Source organism: Rhincodon typus, chromosome 6, assembly GCF_021869965.1.
Source record: "Rhincodon typus isolate 14 chromosome 6, sRhiTyp1.1, whole genome shotgun sequence".
Taxonomy (NCBI): domain Eukaryota; kingdom Metazoa; phylum Chordata; class Chondrichthyes; order Orectolobiformes; family Rhincodontidae; genus Rhincodon; species Rhincodon typus.
In genome coordinates this window covers 24,548,472-24,567,909 of record NC_063337.1, presented here as the reverse complement: position 1 = coordinate 24,567,909, position 19,438 = coordinate 24,548,472, and the positions used below count along the sequence as shown (strand labels likewise).

General features: G+C 38.4%; 1 protein-coding gene across 2 annotated transcripts in view; it reads right to left on the bottom strand.

Annotated features, from left to right (window-relative positions):
* Positions 1-19,438, bottom strand: part of lhfpl6 (LHFPL tetraspan subfamily member 6) — a 167,454-nt gene that overhangs the window by 86,201 nt on the left and 61,815 nt on the right. The window lies entirely within an intron of this gene.

Sequence of the window (19,438 nt, the reverse complement as noted above, 5' to 3'; positions counted from 1 at the left end):
CATTTCTGAAGAAGGGTCTAGGCCCAAAACGTCAGCCTTCCTGCTCCTCTGATGCTGCTTGGCCTGCTGTGTTCATCCAGCTCTACACCTTGTTATTTCAGATTCTCCAGCATCTGCAGTTCCTGCTATCTCTGAACCTATTTATTTGAATCTCATTTTCCAGCATGGTCTGAAAGTTACAGTACTTCAAGTGACCATCTAAATATTAGATCTTTTGTCACCTTCATAGATGCATGGTCAACGGATGGCGAGGCAACAGAAACAGAAAAAAGAAGGGGAAAAGGTGAACTTTAACAAGGAATAAAAGATGACAATAACAACTTTACATAGTGGAACACAATTGTTGACAAATGGTTCTGTCAATATCAATGCAGTCTGTATTGTCAGAAACTGTATGTAGGCTTTGGAGAAGATATGGCTCAACGAAGCTGCGATTGGCTTCATTGTTATGAAAGAATAACTAAGAGGAGACAATGCCATTTCTTGGCATTTATGGTTCTATTATAATATGACCTAGAACACACTTGGAGGTCAGTTCATGACACTGAAGGCAGAGAGAAAAACATAAAGGCCATTGTTTCAAAGTTTGATCATAAGACCACAAAATACAGGAATAGAATTAGGCCATTCAGCCCATCATGTCTGATCCACCATTCAATCATGGCTGATATGTTTCTCAACCCCATTCTTCTGCTTTCTCCCCTTAACCCTTAATCCTCCTACTAAATCAAGAACCTATCTCTCTTAAAGAATCTCAATGATGTGGCCTCCACAGCCTTCTACAGCAATGAGTTCCACAGATTCACCATCTTTCTGGCTGAAGAAATTCCTCCTCACTCACTCAGTTCTAAAGGGTCCTCCCTTCACTCTGGGTCCCATTCTCTTCTACTAGTGGAAATATCTTCCCCATGTCCACTCTATCGCAGCCTCTCACTATTCTGTAAGTCTCAATGAGATCTCCATCATCCAGTATAGACTCAGCTACTCCTCATATGACAAGCCCTTCATCAATGGCATTATTCTTGTGAACTTCCTCTGGACCCCCTCCAATGCTAGCATATCCTTCCTTGGATATGTGGTCCAAACTGCTCACAATATTCCAAATGTGGTCTGACCAGAGCCTTATACAGCCTCAGCAGTACGTCCCTGCAGTTGTAGTCTAGCTCCCTTGAAATGAATGCTAAAATTACATTTGCCTTCCTATCTGCCAATGAATCTGCATGTTAACCTGAACAAAATCCTGAATTACGACTCCTAAATCCTTTCGTGCTTTACAAATTTCCAAAGCTTTTCTCCATTTAGAAAATAGCCTGTGTCTCTATTTTCCCTAACAAAGTGCATAACCTCACACTTTCCCATATTCTATTCCATCTGCTACTTCTTTGGCCACTCTCTTAGCCTGTCCAAGCCTTTCTGTAGTCTCCCCACTTCTGCAACACTACCGGTCCCTCCGCCTATCTTTATGTCATCTGCAAATGTAGCAACAATGCCCTTAGTTCCTTCGTCCAAATTGTGCATGTATAATGTGAATAGTTGTAGAACTAACACTGACCCCTGCAGAACTCAACTACTCATTGGCTGTCATCCTGAAAAAGACCCATTTATCTCTACTCTCTGCCTTCTGCCAGTCAGCCAATCCTCTACCCATGCCAGTATTTTGCCCTTAACACCCTGTATTCTTATCTTATTGAGCAGCCAACTGTGTGGCACCTTACAGACGTTCTGGAAACCCAAACAGATCATGTCTACTGGCTCTCCTTTGTCTAACTTACTCATTATTTTCCAGGCAAAACCAAGCCACGCTGACTCACCCCTATTTTACTATGCACTTCCAAGTACTCATTACCTCGCCCTTAACAATGGACTCCAAAATCTAACCAATGATCGAGGACAGGCTCACTGGCCTATAGTTTCCTGTCTTCTGCCCCCCTCCCTTCTCAATTGGGGGTGTTACATTAGCCATTTTTCAGTCCTCTAGGACCCTCTCTGACTCTAGTGATTCTTGAAAGATCACCAATGCCTTCACAATCTCCTCAGCTATCTCCTTCAGAACTCCAGGGCATCCGGTCTGGGTGATTAATCCACCATCAGATCTTTCGGTTTCTCCAGCACCTTCTCCTTACAAATGGCCACTACACTCACCTCTGCCCATGACTCTCGAAGTTTTGGTATGCTCCTGGTGTCTTCTACAGTGAAGACTGATGCAAATTACCTATTCAGTTTCTCGGCAAAAACAGGAACAGAAAGATACAGTATTGCAAAAGCACTCAATGAAAGGGATGCAAAAATGATTTTCTTTTAGCCATGATTAGTTTTCTCACTAAATACTGTGTATTTCTTTCCTGAGCTTCATTACTGTGTGTTAAATGGAAATTTTAGTTAATTTGATTTTCTTTGACTGTCAAAACAGATGTAGGTAAAGAGGAGCATATCTGTCTACGTTCACTTTCTATGCTTTCAAAGAATGGATTAGCAGAAATAGTCACAGGAAAAGGCTGAAAATTAGATGCACTGTGGGGTTCAAACACTCTAAAAATCTTCATGATCCACAGTCAACAGGATTTCACAGAGCCTTTGTTACCGAATCCACTGGCCCTAGGGCAAGTCTCTTGTTCTTCCACTGCACTCAAATATAGTTCAACAACGGGTGTTTAGCTGCAAGGTAAATACGGTTTGTAAAAATGAACAACAAAAGAGAGCTAAAGAGGGAAACAATTGGAACATTCTTCCACGGCAATTCAATGATTAACTTAAATGAAAGGTCAACTCAGCATTGTGGTTTCTAACCGAGCAGTTGCAAGTCAGCAGGAAAGTCTACTGTGATCAGTGTGCCAAAGAATAACTCATCCCAGCATCAGTTATCTGTGCCCAACCCCCACAAATCTTTTCAGTATGCACACACCACTGTGATAGGGTCTGAACAAACAGCAGTCGAGGTGTGAGATTCAGCAGCTTGCGGTTTGATTTTGTCACTTTTTAATTAACAGAATTCCCCCAACTTAGTCAACCGTATTTGTCGATAGTGACAGACTCTGCAAGATGAAAGCACTTCCCAATCAGAATGTGATAAAAATACATCTAAATCTCATAAAAGTGGCAGCAACCCTATAATTACCTCAGTGGGTATCTGAATGAAGGTGTGTCTGAAAGCTCAAGAGAATGAATGAAAGAGAAAAGATGCTTTTCAAAAGGGAGTCTTCAGGAAACAATACAGAATGAAAGCACAAATTATTTGAAGGTTCCCCATCTGGTGTCTGATGTGTCAAAGTGCTTCCTATGCCATTAGGAAAAGATCAGCCATAAAATAACCATAATAATTTGATGAACAACACTGACAAGTCTTCTGGGAATCCAGGGCTTTCAGAAGCTCACATAATCATAAAGTATTTAAGTACTAACAGGGGCAGTGGTGCTATCAGTCATGTAAATGCACCATCTCCATTGAGATTACTTTAGTGTGCTCATTTAAAAGATTAGATATTCTCATTCATTTCTGAAAGGCTTTCAGTATGCTGATAAATGATTACTCAATATCTAAATTATAGTCTGCTCTGAAGTTTCACACTATTAAATTAGACTCGCTTTTATTAGAAGTTGTAAAAAATTAAGCCTCAATGGTGTCTGATTTGGCTTCCAACATCAGAATCTGGCATTCAAAGAAGCTCCATAATACATTAATTATTGACTTTTTTCCTGAAAGTCCTGGATTAAAACATTTTTAAAGAGTATACACTTGTGCATAAATCACTTACTCAACATACACCACATATGAATGATCAGAGATCTTCAGACTAATGATTTATATTCTCCAAAATAATCCATGTAAATCTGTGGTATTATTTCTCAATTACATCCAGAACAGCACATTGCAGCATTGTCTAAACATTGCACACACTGCCATTAGTTGCTAATTACTGATTTCAAACATTCAGCCTTCAATCAGAAGAGATTCCAAATTAATGTGGATTTAATCTTGGTTTAAAGAATCCAAATTTATAACCGCTTAAATGTTTAGAGAGAGAGAATAAAACTTTTCATTTAGTTGTTCATTACCCATTTATAATGCATTCAAAATTCACAAAACAATTACAGACAAGAAAGGCTCTCAAACACCTAGCTTATCCATTCAGCAATATCCTAAAATTCCTCCACAGGAGAATCAGACTGGTGTAAATAATTCCCAGTTCTTAAATAATTTCAGGATTTAAGATATCTACAAATGTTTTAAATGCATCGCTCACTCTTTTCAAGAAGTTTCTTGATTTTATTAAAATGTTCTGGTGTGTTTTTTTTGCTAGAATCTGTAGATACTTTCTAATTAACCTGGTCAGAGATGTTATTACACATCTCTGCTGCAAGTGGGACTTGAACCCCGCTCTACTCTCCTCATTTAAAGGGAAATTCAGGGTTCATTCTCTCTTTAATTTTACTAACTTTGTTTTCATCGAAATCATGTCTCACATGCCTCCTTTTCAAGCTGAAAATATCTCAAACTATCCAATCTTTTCTCATAACTCAAGTCTTCAACAAGACGGATCAGACTTACAGTATTTCCTTGGGCACATCATCCACTTGCAATCTGACCAGAACTGGAAGCAATTCTCATTGTATGGTCTGATCAGAACTGAATGGTGCAAACGGACCAGGACTCAGTAAAATCTTATCATAACCATCTCTAATATACACCCTGCTGGTGGGGTGGGGGGGCAGGAGCTAGTCAGATCAGTCGGCTGTATTGCTGATTTGTGATGCAAAGTGATACCAACAGCGTGGATTCAATTCTTGTGCGTGTTGAGGTTACCATGAAGAACGCTCCTTCTCAACCACTCGCCTTGCTTGAAGTATGGTGACCCTCAGTTTAAACCACCATCAGTCATATCTCTCTAATAAGAGAGTATCCCTACGGTCTGAGAGGGCGATGGTGACTTTTACATATTCTAACATTTCGAATCTGTATTTCAGCATATGATTAGTTCCGTTGCTTGCTTTCCTGGAAGGACATCATTCTACCTATTCCACTAAGCTCACTTCCAACATTATTCTTCACTATTTCAACACCAGTCTTCAAGTATTTATCCAAGCAATAGGCAGCACTTCCTGTATTAAATCTTAGACGTAATTGTTCTGCCTACTTTCCCTATTAGTCCAACTCACTTCAGTTTTTCTAGACTTTACCGTTCCCTCTTTGATATCATGTCATTAAATGTAAATTTGTTCACAGTACTTATGTGAATTATCAGGTCTGGAGTCATCACTGCTGCAGTCACTTTTTACTGTGGCGTGGTGAAAAGCTTCAGTTAACCCTTATTTTCTGAGGAGGATTTAGTTCAGCTGTTATTTTTTTCTCGTCAAAGAAACCTTATTGTAGACTGAAGCTCCTTTCCAAGAATAGGGAAGGACCACTGTGCTCCATTTTCATTGTGCTTAATTTCAATTGTAACCCTGCCCTTGTCTCAGTATTTCCTTTAATTCATAGGTACTTGTAATGATGTAGAAAGTGCAAGAAATAGATGCTGACCACTTGAGCAAGAATTGCACTTCACACTATCTTGCTTCATCCATGCTCTGTTGTCAATGTGATCGAGAACTAAAAGTATTCATGCATATAGACAGTTAAACTGCAGAAATTCTGAGTTGCATTAGCCCTCCAGGTTAAACTGCTTCATTGGCAGTTAACATTACTTATGTGGGTTTGTTTGCTGTTAAAATCATTTGATGTATATCTTTGTTGGGCCTAATAAGCACATTTGCAGTAACATGTGTTATACAAATTTGGCAAAATCAATGCCTAATGCACGGGAAAAGCCCTCTATGTTAGAACAGCTAGTGATACTGGCAAACGTGCCAATAATCCCATTTAACAAAATGCATGAGGAGGAAAAGCAACTTAAACAGCACTAACATTATAAAAAGTCAAAAAATAAGTTCCCCCGACCATATCCCCGGAATTGAGAAATGTTTAACTTCAGTTTTGACATTAAACTACAGCCACTATTTATGTGAAGAATGCATTTAATTGTGTCAAAAGTTTAAAAGTAACCTACCATGGGAGAGTGAGGTTGGAGAAACATAGGGCAGGGAAGCTATATTTTAAACATTAGGACCTAAGAAAATGCTCACATCCAAACAAATGAATGTTTTTAATAAAAGTAAAATATTGCAGATGCTGAAAACCTGAAACAAAGACAGAGAATGCCGAGGAAGCTCAGGTCTGGAAGCATCTTGATTTGATTCAATATGGATTTATCATTGTCACATGTACCAAGACATAGTGAAAGTATTGTTTTACATGCTATCCAGACCAATCACGCCTTACGTAAGTACATCAGGGTAATAAAACAGAATGCATAATATAGTGTTATAGCTATTGAAAACGTTCAGAGGAAGATCAACTCCAATATATGAGAGGTCCATTCATAAATCTGATAACAGCAGGGAAGGAACTGTTCTTGAATCTGTTGGTATGTGTTTCTGAACTTTTGTATCTGTGCGGAGAGAAACAGAGTTAACATTTTGAGTCCAGTATGACTCTCCCAGTTGCTTATGATTTCAATAAGACCAATGCTCTCATGTTAACATTTCTGTTCTGGGCTTGCTGCAAATATCCAATGAAGCATAATGCAAGCTAGGGGAGCAACACCTCATCTTCTGCTTAAGCACTTGACAATGTCCAGGCCTCAACAACAAATTCCAAAACTTTGGAAATTGACTGCATTATGTTTGCTCTCCACTTTTCTTACATTCTACCATATCCCACCCAACCTTGCCACAGGCCTGTCTGGTGTGTGTCTTGCTTCCTTTGCTCTTAGTGGAGAGGACCCATTCCCTCCCTTTCACACCTTCATTTCTGCCCATTTTACACCTCTATTTCTCTTTCACCAGCCAATAACAACCCCTTTGTCTTTTGTACTGGTCCTCTACACATAGAACCCCCTTGCTCCTCTTCCGCCTCTCTCAAAAGGTATATTAAAAAAATTCCACCACCTTTCGGTTCTGAAGAAGAGTCATACCAGACTTTAAACATTAACTCTGTTGCTCTCTCCACAGATATGGTCAGATCTACGGAGTTTCTCCACCAGTCTCTGTGTTTGAATGAAGTGCTGTTTTGGCTAACATTTGTATCTAAAATCCTTTAAAGCCAGACTGAAAATTGTGCTTCTTGTCACCACAAGAAGGCAAAGGAAATGTAGCAATATATTTGTCATCAGTCTTAAAAGATTCTTTTGATCATTTGAAATATTAAGTTGATTTCCAACAAATCTCAATGCCTTCATTGATAACAAAGTACTGTTTTAGGACAATGAAGATCTGTTTGTTGGATCCCATGGAACATGTTTTCTTGGAGAACTAATACGGTAGAAATTACTGCCAGGTCATTTCATCCTGCAAACACTGAACATGTTCGCAACACATTCCTCTCGTTATTTTAGTAAAAACATTTCCTTATTTATATTAACTGCCTCTGTTAATGTAGTTGAGGCAGCAATTTGAAAAGAACATATCAAGCATTTAAGGATCCCAAAATGATTTCCAATCCCGCTGAACTGCAGAGTTGAGAGACTTGTCTTAGGTTTTATTTGCATTACTTTTAGGCATCAGGAAGCCATTTCAGAGTCATGTTCTGATTAATAGTTTACCAATTTTTTTAATCTATTGTTTTCAAGAGATTAGGAAAGTTTGTGACAGCACAGATTAGAAGTGAGTGCAATGGATCAAACTGATGTTTCACTGACAATGTTCGTATATCTAAAGTTAATAGCTCTGAGCAGTTTGATTAGGAAAATATCTAAAGGCTGCTGGGATGGAGCAGTGGATTCAAGATGTAAATGTAAATTCAGTGTGTTGCATAGAGACAAAGGAAATTGCAAGTTCAGTTTTTAGATATTTTTAATCAACCTGTTCAGAAATATTATGACATGTGCCCAGGATAGGTGGGATTTGAACCCAGACCTTCCAACCCTTTACGTAACAGCAACCCAAATTAGAAACAAAGGAAGTTTACAGTTAAGTCTCAGGTCTCCATAAGAAGGAAGGGAAAAAGCAGCCTGAGTTCTCACTCCTGATTGTGTAGCTTCAGATTTAGTTGTAGCATTCCTATATTACAGCTGTTCAAGTACTGACTAACCTAAGGTGAAGTTGCAGCAATGCAGCTTTCACCAATTGCACTTAGTTTAGTAGAAAACACCTTACTCACACTCACACTCAGGTAAAGGTACTTCAGAATTCACTTAACAAAGACCTCTTCATCATTGAATAACCAAGGAAGTGGGGCTCTCATAACAAACAAACAAAACATACATAGGTTAACCATTATCTTAACATTTTACAAATAAATGGACTAAAATTATTAAGATCCACATACAAAGATTGTGGAAATACGGGTTGGGATTATGTGCCCAATGATGCATTCTTGTCATTTGTTTTTCATTTATGAATCAGAAATTGAATATGTTACACTGGAATTGACTAATCAGTCAGGCAGCTAACAATGAATGTACTAGATTACAATGTCCTTACATAACTCGCCAAGCTCACTGTCAAGGCTCACAGCGGTGTTTCGTGGGCTTGGATGAAGTACCGCAGATCTGCAAAGGTTTGAACACTACCCCTGATTCAGTTACTGCATTCAAGACAAAAAGCAAAAAAAAAAATCACCATTAATCTTTACCGATGCAACGTTACCAAGTGAACGAGGTAATTTTCACACTGATTATTTTTTGCACTTGTTAACCTTTTTGATGCAGCCTCAGTTTTAACTTAATTTTAATATTACAGAAAGGAGGCCTGCCCATTTCTCAAAACAGAATAAACTTCGTTAATCTGCGTCATTCGTCAGAAGAAGAAACTTCCTAGATCTCTATAACAATGCTTTACAGAAGATAGCTGGGATGCTCATTCATTGTCCGACCTTACTTCCTTTGGCTCCTCTGAGAAATACCATTCCAGTTGGTCAGATTGAGAACAAGACACATAGGAACAAGACCTGTCAGCTGTAATCTGTAATTTGTACCTCACCTTCAAAAATCTGGTGTTTTCTATATCCTTTGATGCCCTTACCAACTAAAATATATTAACATACTTTTTTTTGAATTTTCAAATGACCTAGGTTCAAAGGCTTTTTGTTGAATTTTGCAGAGTCTCACCACCCTTTGTATAAAGCACTGCCTAATTCTGATATCATGTAGAAATGGCCTGGCTCTAATTTATGGTTACATTCCTACGACTATATAGAGAAACACCACAGTTCCTTAAGGTGAAGTGAATCCAATCAACTTACCAGGACTGGAAAAGTGATGTGATATGTGAGCTCTTAGACTACAAGTATTGTACATACATCTCATTGCATGCTAATTAAATGAACTCATGAATTTTGTCAACATCAGTTACAGACATCCCAGGCAGATGAATTCCTAAAATTATGTTAGGATGTGCCTCTCTCCCTTGCAGAAATTCCACCCCAAGCTGTTAACACTGAGGTACTTATTTCATGGAAAGTGCTGAGTTCTTGGAGGATCGTGGTTCTCTACACCGAGCTAGGTTGCCTGAAGATTTATTAACAATCTTGACTGGTCAAGCACTAACCACGTGTGACATTTGATAACTGGAGTTCTCGTGTGAGTCTTCAGGTTCATGGAAACCTGTGACATTGCCAATCCCTTCCAGCAAAGACAAGTTGTTGATCTGTGCCTGACATTTAATTATTTAAGATTAGCTTTTAAACTGGCAACCAAGTTACAAATTTTTGCTGGACACTTGCACTTTATTGGAAGTGTCTGTCAGTCAAGACAAAGACCCACAGAGACTATAGTAGCATTGCTATTCAGTTAAACTATGTATACTTCAACATCACAGAAACACAGTGGCTCCCAGATATAGGAACTGGAGGCTTTGTAACCTTAAATTTCAGCCAATCTTAGATGGCCAGATGTGACCTAACTTCAAATCATTTGAGTGCAACCACATTTTATATTCCCTGCAAAGCAGCTGCAAGACAATAACTACATTCTATTACCAAAAAACTACAGAAGCTGGATAACAGAAAACACTGGAAATACTCAGCAGGTCTGGCAGCTTCTGTGGAGAGAGATAAACCGAGTTAATATTTGAGGTTGCTGCCAATAGATCATTAATCTGAAGAGTTAATTGCTGTTTCTCTGCAAAGCAATTGTCAGATCCACTAGATTCAAAACCTAATTAAACAGCACGTGGAACAGAAAGCGCTGGTGCCTGCTGTCTCCATATTTTGGCAAAACAATCATTTAAAATAGAACTTGAAAACAAACCTGTTTTTGGAACAGATGGCTTTTTGATTTGGGCACCAAATAATTAAATTGTATTATGTCTGCATTTTAGATGAACGTGAAGCAGCCATTGTTTAGACAGATTCCAAATTACTAATATCTGTAAATTTTGGCGGATGTCTACAATTGTGATGATATAATTGTTGATTATTACATTATTCTCAAAATAGTGTTTGTGTTGCACCTACATAAACACAGCAGGGTAGAAGACCAGAAAATCTTCAGAGACATGTAAAGAGGGAGTGAAAACTAAATCGTCAGCTAGCTGGAAATGAAGGTTATTACATGAAAAGATCTTTCAGTGCTGATGTGGTACTTGGAAGCTTGACAAAGAAACATTGATTACATTAAATTACAGCACCTGCATCCAATACAGCAAGACTTCCCTGGTTATTGCAGAAGTGACAACCTCTAGCCTTCTTTCACACTCAGTGAAATAGATTACAATAGATTTCAGAGGCAGCAACCCTCACTGGGCTTTACAATAGGAATTAAGCTTACTAGCTGTCAAGTAATTTCTAAATAAGTGAAGGTAATTGATAAGCTGCTTTCAAATTAGGAAGCACAAAGGGTTATGGGAAGGCTGTAACTCTCTCTCCCAAAAGGTTGCAGATGCTGGATCAAGGCAATATTTTCAAAACTAAAATTGACAAGAGTTTTATTGGGTAAGGGTACCAAAGGAGATGGATCAAAGGTGAGGAAATGGCTTTCATATCAGTCATGATCTAATTGAATGGAGAAACAGTATTGGCGGGGGTGGTGTGAATGTCTTTATTCTTGTAATTTTTCTAAATTGAGTGAATAAAATTATTTTTACAAACTATATATAAAAATATTACAATATAGAATCATTTGATGAAACTATCCTTTGGGAAAAAAGGTCCCTGCCAGTATAGGAATTAGGAGCTGTGGTTCTAATCCATAAAATATTTGTTTGGCAATGGAAAATCAATTGTGATACAGTACGATGTGGATGCAATCACTGTTTGGCTAAATAAAGGGGATATTTTTGCAAAATCATTATCAAAACCAGCTCTCCTCCCCCTTTTCCAATCTGTAGAATCTTCTCTCTAGAAAAACTGATTTTGGTAATCTGAATTGCTCCACAGTCTTCTGAAAAGGGATCCTCTTTGTTAAAGAATCTTGAAGATTTTAGAAATGAATGGCAAGATGAATACATATAATTACAAAGCTCTCATTACAGTTCTTCTCATTAAGTCAGGGCTTGGAAAAATTATGGGGTGTGGTGGTATTTAACACAAAATAAAGAATTATTTCTCTCTTAACCTACTATTCTTTTATGGGTTCAGTTCAGAGCTGTTAGGGATTACCTTAATTTTTGAGAGGTTGGATGAGATTGCTTTACAAAATATACTATTAAGTGAAGAATTGAGATTACTTGAATGTATTACAGCATACAGTAATAAGCAAGGTCTTTAGTCACCAAAATCTCACCCTTAGCCGAACTCACTTGAAAATCTCATCGGAAATATGTGACTAAACTGTCTCCAAGATATAAGCCAAGCGAAGTGGTGGGAAATATTTCTTTTGTAGAGTTAACATGTTTCTGGAACCTATCCAGTAACACAGACTAAATACAATAATGAGTCTCAAGTCCACTTAAAAAATAGTAACTGCGTGAATCAACCTGATGAGTTCATTGGACAAAGCCAAGTGTCACTCCAACTGTTAAAGTAATGCCCATTGCCAAAATTGAAATTGAATTTAAAAGTTGAATTTGAAAGTTAATTATCAGTGCTTAAGTTACTTGTGCAGCCTATTTTGTATCATTAACACCATGTGTTAATCTTGTTCTTGAGGACAGGGTGTTTGTAGAGAGTTGGACATTTTCAAAACCTGTGAGACATCACAATTTTTTTCTGCTCAATGAATCGTAGAATGAGTACGCCAACAATTTATCCGACAAATAACCCTGGCAAAATAAAAATCCATCTTTTAAAATTCATGGCACAGTCAAAAAGATTGTTTCTGACTAAACGAAGAAAGTAAAGGCCCAGTCTGCAGTACTTCCTGGAATGGGGGAGGAGTAGTTTGAGCGAAATCACAGAATACCATCTAAAACACCAACACATGTTTCCTCAGAGAAGCATACATTTTAATATTTCCCATCACATGATGGAGGCCCTCAGTCAGGGAATCTATTCCAGACAATACAACTATAGTGATTGCAGATGTTTAAACAAGACAGACTCTTCCTAAAGGAGTCACTTGTCATTATAAATTTCTGTTTTACAAACAAAAAGCTCACCATTCACGTCAGCTTGCTGTTTGGCTGCGTTTAAATGGATGCGTTGAAGTGTTTATAAAAACAGCATTTTTAAAAAAATTATACCTTGGTAAAGAGGGAAAATCATAGCATACAGAGCTGCAGAATCCAGTTAGAAATCCCTGACATATAGCCTGAAACATTATAATGTAGTTTCAGGTTTGTCATCTGAAGTACAACTTTGTTCCTTTGTCTTAAACTCAAAGACAAGCATCTATTTGTTTGTGTTATAATGTATTCAATGTCCCACAATTGTTTTAAAAGTTCAATGCACAATACATCAGTGTTGAGTTATTCTGACCAGTAAGGTCCCAGATATAAATCCCTACTTTGGTACTTAATAAAAATTCACATTTGCAGATCTCAGGTGAGGACCAGAATTGTCTTGCTTGTGAAAACCTTTCACAATGAACAGCCTCCTGATGTTCCATGTCTAGGTTAACGCATGAAATTTGGTCTCCCAAGCGCTATGCCCAGCACTCACAGGACAGAATGGGAGAAACAGAAGGGGAAATTGCCAATACTTTACAATGCATTTTATTGCTATAAAGATATTCTCTATTTCTATTACCATTCAAAGTTCTGTATTATTAGGTGGGCTTTGTGATATTTTGAGCTTATGGTTCAAATCTGAGGGGTATGTTGTATTTCTGCAGTAATGACCTATGGTCACGTTCAACAGTGAATTAATGGAAAATTTGGTCCCTTTTATATTGTCATAACTACTCACTTCTATCCTCCTGTGAGGACAGCATGCTTCTTGTATTGATTGCAACTTAGCCCATTCTAAGACATTAACTATTGACCTCTTCACTCTCCCCTCACAGTAGTAACGTCCATTTAAAATTATAAATCACACGCAAACAGCCTTGTTTCCTGATTGCAATACCCAAAGAGAATTTGAAATTACTACATAAAATCCTGAATTATTAACTCTTTTTGATTGGGATGGGTCTTCCCTTAAATCAAGCCTTAAAAAGATAGCAGCAACATTTTAAAACTATGTATCAGCCCTGTTGGGACCATAAGCTGAGAAACCCTGGGAAACATGATCAGTTCTTGTCAATATTAGTTAATACACGACCCAATAATGAAGCCAACTTGTGTAGCATGATTTGAAAATGTCAGCATGTTCATTAAGTGTCCACAATCACCAGACAGGGATGTTACCTCCCAGTGGGGGAACACTTCAGTGGTTAAGGACATTTGGCCTCCGATCACTGGGTAAAGGGCCTTCAAGGCTGACTTTGGGATACACAACAACGCAGAGTCACAGAGCAGAGGCTGATAGCCAAATCTGGTACCCATGAGGACGGCCTCAGCCGGGATCTTGGGTTCATATCGCATTGCAGGTGACACCAGCACACTATATACACACACACACACATGCACATATACTCACACACTCACTTACACAAACACACTAACACACACACACTCTCACACAGATCCTCTCTCTTACATACTGTCTCACACAAACACTCTCTCTCTCTCTTCCGCCTCTCTCTCTCACAAGTGAATCTATGGGGTGAATTTGCATTTGCAGATACATTCTATTTTGTTCAAAAAGCACACAATTTATAGACAGTCAGTCAATCTGGCATTTTATAAATTCCTACTTTAGAAATAAAACCAGTCTGACTCCAAACCAAAACACAAACACATTCTAAACAAGGCCTTACACTTAACATGTATTGTCTGACCTAAAATGTCATCTCTTCTTTACACTGGTAAAACCTTTAGTTCTCTCAGGGCAGTGACTTCAAAGGAATTTGGGCATTTACATTAACATATTAATCAATTAAAGCCTTCTAACTGATTAAAGATTTAACAGCATCTTAGGTTTGTTTAGTACATCCTCATCAGTGGTGTGACTCTTTGATCTTTTACTTATAAATTCTGTGTCTGATACTATCTCTCTCACTAACACCTGAAGAAGGAGTAAGACTCTGAAAGCTTGTGTTTTCAAACAAATCTGTTGGACTATAACCTGGTGTCATGTGTTTTCTGACCTTGTCCACCCCAGTCTAACACTGGCACCTCCACAACAAGAAAGCTAGCAGTCCATGTTAAATTTGCTGTTCCTGCATGAGTGTGGTGAGCCAGTGAAAGGATTAAACAAGAGAAGTTTCCCTACCTATTAAAGGATTTTAAAAGGCAGTTATATCATAGCTCGTATTTTGGGGTCCAGCTGGCTTGGGACAGTGGAGACAGAGGCTGCAGAGTTAAACTAAGTTAAATTCACTGCTTCACACTGTATTCCCGCACAGTTCTATGTATACTTAGCTAAATGGGTGTGCAGTGGGTCAACAAACAGCTGTCAAGTCCATTAATTTCTAATCTTAGGCAGGCCAGTTATCTTTCTACCATTAGAAGGAGTTTAATAAGCTCCCAAAGAGACTTTATACAGCAGCCAATGTAACATTGCAGCACTAAGGCTCTTATGGCATAGTGGTACTGTCTCTGGGCGATGAGTCCTGGTTTCAACTCCCACCTGCTCTAGACCCGAGTCAGGACGTATTGCATGAACAGGTTGACTAGAAATACCTAAAGTTGAAATATTGTGAAACTACTTACTAAATGCCAAAACTCTGTTACTTTGATTGTTTCCAAATCTGTACCCCACCCTATGACTTCAATAAAATTAAAATTGGATTGGATCTAAATTCACTATCTATACTTCCAGTGTCCAGGAGACAGTTGTTACGGTGGGCTAGGTTAAAATTCATGTTGCTATTGGTGGAAATGAACAGGTCAATGGTTAAGATCTTAGAATAGACTAAGCTGCAATCAGTCTACACGGGAGGATAGAAACGAATAATTATGGCAATATAATGTATACACGATCAATTGGGTTAAATTAATGCTCTAGTTTTGTTAAAGATATTCAAAGAATATTTTGGTAAAGAGGAACTTGTTACATACCTGATTTCTCTAAAGGTCAGACCTATGATCAGTGTGTGAGCTTGGATGGATCCAACTGTCAGAACAGGACTATGATACTTGTCTCCATTATATCACAATTATTTCACAGGTTTTAGGTAAAAAAAAAACAGCTGCACTACTAGAAATTTGAGATAAAAATAGAAATTTCTGGATTTCTGCCCAAGAGTTACCCTATCCTTTTTCTTTTCAGATTCTGATAAGAAAAATATCAACCTACCACCTTTTGGTTTTAGCCAAACGTTAGTCTTCCTTTATCCTCCTTCGCTCATGTTAAATAATAATGTAGGGAGGGTTTGTACACATAATGCCAGGGAAAATTTGGCAAGTTAAATTGAAAGGTTAAGATAATATTGTAGGAAATTGATACTGTAAGGACAATAAAACACTGTGTGACTGTAAAGGATAAAGAAGACAACTATAACAGTGCATCAGCAAACGAAATGAAGGCAGGCAAAAACAGCAAAAAGTTAAAAACTAAAATCCCTTCATCTGAATGGGTGCAGCATTTATAGTTGATCACACAAAGTAGAAATGAATGAGCATGATATAATACCAATTCCAGAGATGCGATTGCAATGTGATCAAGGCTGAGATCTGAATATTCAAGGGTATTTGAGATTTCAGAAAGGCAGCAGGAAATGAGAAGAAGGTAGAGAGAGATCTGTTAATAAAGGATAAGATGAGTGTAATATTGAAAGATTGCCTTGGCTCAGAAACCAAGTTGTGGGATTTCTGAAGAAGGGTCTAAGCCCAAAACAACAAGGTGCAGGGCTGGATGAACACAGCAGGCCAAGCAGCATCATAGGAGCAGAAAGACTTTACTGGCCCCATCCCCGCCTCTTCGACCGGTTTGTTTCCTCTCCACCTATCCTCTCCTCTATCCATCTTCTATCCGCCTCCCACTCTCTCCCTATTTATTTCAGAACCCCCTTCCCCTCCCCCTTTTCTGATGAAGGGTCTAGGCCCGAAACGTTAAAAAAGCCTTTCTGCTTGTATGATGCTGCTTGGCCTGCTGTGTTCATCCAGCCCTGCACCTTGTTATCTCTTAACCAAGTTGTGGAATCAGTTTAACTATAGAAGGTAAAGCAAAGGAAAGTCACTGGTTGGAGTAGTTTATGGGCCCCCTAACAATAGCAACACAGTAAGACAGTACTCATCAACAAATAACGAAGGCTTGAAAGAAAGGCACTGCAATAATCATTGGTAGCTTTAACATTGAACTAATCAAATTACAACAATAGCCTGGGGGATCAGCTCAGAACACATTCTTAGAACAATACATTCTGGAACCTACTACGTCACAGATAATTGTGGACCTTAAAATATATAATGAGAGAGGATTAATTATTATTACTCATAGTAAAGGGTCCTTTAGGCAACAGTGATCATAACATTTTAGAATTACACATTTATTTTGAGACTGTGCAATGTAAGTCTACAACTCATGTCTTAAACTTAAGTAAAGACAGTTACAGGGTATGAAGGCAGAGTTAGCTAAAGTAGATGAGGTAAACAGATTAAAAGAAAAGACAGTGAAGAAGCCATGGCAGATATTTAAGGAAATGTTTCATGCCTCTCAGTGAGCAAAAAACCCATCGATGCAGAAAGACTCTGTCAGAGGATGTACCATCTGTGGCTAACTAAGGAAGTTAAAAGTGATATCAAATTAAAAGATAAGACATGCAGTGAAGGTTATTGGTAGATCAGAGGATTGGAAAAGTTCTAGAAACCTGCAAAGGATGACAAAACAAAACAGGGAGAAACTAGAGTATAAAAAACAAAGCAAGTAACGAAAAAGAGAGAGTGGGAAGTTCTGCAAGCATATAAAATGTAAAAGAAACAGTTATAGTGAACATTGGTCTCAGAGGATGAGACTAGTGAACTAACAATGGAAGGGAGAAAGCAAGAAATGATATAGGTTAGTTAGCCTAATATCTGACATTGAGAAAATGGTGGAATCCACTATTTCAGGTTTAGTAGCAGGACATCTAGAAAATCCTAATTTAATCAACAAAATCAATCGATGTGGTTTAGTGAAAGGGAAATCGTGTTTGACTAGTTTTTAGTTATTTGAGGGTGTAACAAGCAGCGCGGATGAAGGGGAACCAACTGATACAATGTTTTTGGATTTTTAAGTAAAGCATTTAAGAAGGTGGCATATAAGAGTTTATGACACAAGATAACAGTGTTTTTCTGTTGAGATTGACACATTAGCATGGGATAGATAACCTACAGGGAACGGTCTAGTAAGTGGACCAATTTTAGTAAACTGTAACTTGTGGAGCCTCAACTATTTATGATGTTAATAACCTGCTGAAGAAATAGACATTATTATCATCAAAGTTGCTGAAGTTACAAAGGCAAATTGGAAAGCAATTTGGTAAAGAGGATACAAAGAGTCAGCAAAGGCATGGCAATAGATTAAGTGAGTAAACAAAAAATTTAGCAGATAAAGTAGGAAGGCTGAAAAACAGAACACAATTTAAATGGGGATACTGCAGACTGCTGCGTACATTCAATGCTGTGTCTTTGTACCTGAATAACAAAGCGTTAGTATGCAGCCACAACTAGTAATTAGGAAGGCAAATTCAGTGTTGGCATTCATTACTAGGGGAATTCAGCATACAATTAGGAAAGTCTTACTATAACTTTACGTGGTAGTGGTGAAACTACACTTAAGGTAATTATGTACGGTTTTGATCTCTAAACTCAAGGAGAGAGGTGCCTACATTGGAAACAGTTCAAAAGAAGGTTAACCAGGCTGATTCCTGGAATAAGAAGTTTGCCTTACCAAGAAAGATTGTGTTTATACCCACTGGAGTCTATTATCTCTTCAATAACAGAGATTGTGTTATTGAAGCATATGAGATGCTGAGGAGTCTCGACAGCATTCCTGCTAAGATGATGTTTCTTTTCCAGGTGGAGTACAGAACAAGGGGGCATATTTTCAAACTAAGGAATCTCCCATTTAAGACAGAGATGTGAAGAATTTCTTCTCTCAGAGGGTCATTAATGTTTGGAATTCTTTTTCCCAGCAAACAAGAAAGCGCCATTTGAATACATGCAAGGCTGAATTTGATTTTTGATTTACAACAGAGCCAAGGGTTGATTGAAACAGACAGGAAAGTGAGGTTTGACCACAATCAGATCAATCATGATCTTACTGGATGGCAGAATTGGCTAGATGGACCAAAGGGCCTGACCCTGCTCTGATTTCTTATGAATCCTAAGGGTGTGGTAAGTACAATAGTACAGGGATGTGGCAGGAGATATGAAGGGGATTGGAGGAAGTATAAGGGATATGGAGGGCATGGGGATTAATGGTTGTGAGGGTTGGGAGTCACTAGGTTGGAGAGCTGAGACAATGTCCCAGCGTACAGAGAGCTCCACATTGCTTCAGAATTCAATAAACCCCAGCCCAGTCTGCCCACGTCTCCGGAAGAGAAAAATATGGTGGAGTGTTGGGAAGTGACAGGTTCAGATTTCCAAACACAGGAAATGGCCTGACTCAGATTTTCCGACCTGCAGAAAAGTCCAACCCTGAATCTCCTTACAAAACTTGCAATTCTGTTACAAAGGAGGTGCATTTGGAATTTATCACAAAGGTATTTACAAACAGCACATTTTTGTCATCTGTATATGCAGCAGATAGCACTTCTCAAAAATTTTCATTCCATAGCTCATACAGCAGATGGTGTAAGCGACAGGTGACGCTATCTACTGTGTTAATGATGGCTTTTAAATGAAAGATTCAGGGCTGACCTTGTCCTTTGCCATGTCCAAGTCATACAACAGTAATAAACTAACTTGTAGGAGGGGACACTTTTAATCAGAGATAGTAGGAACTGCAGATGCTGGAGAAGCTGAGATAACAAGGTGTAGAGCTGGATGAACACAGCAGGCC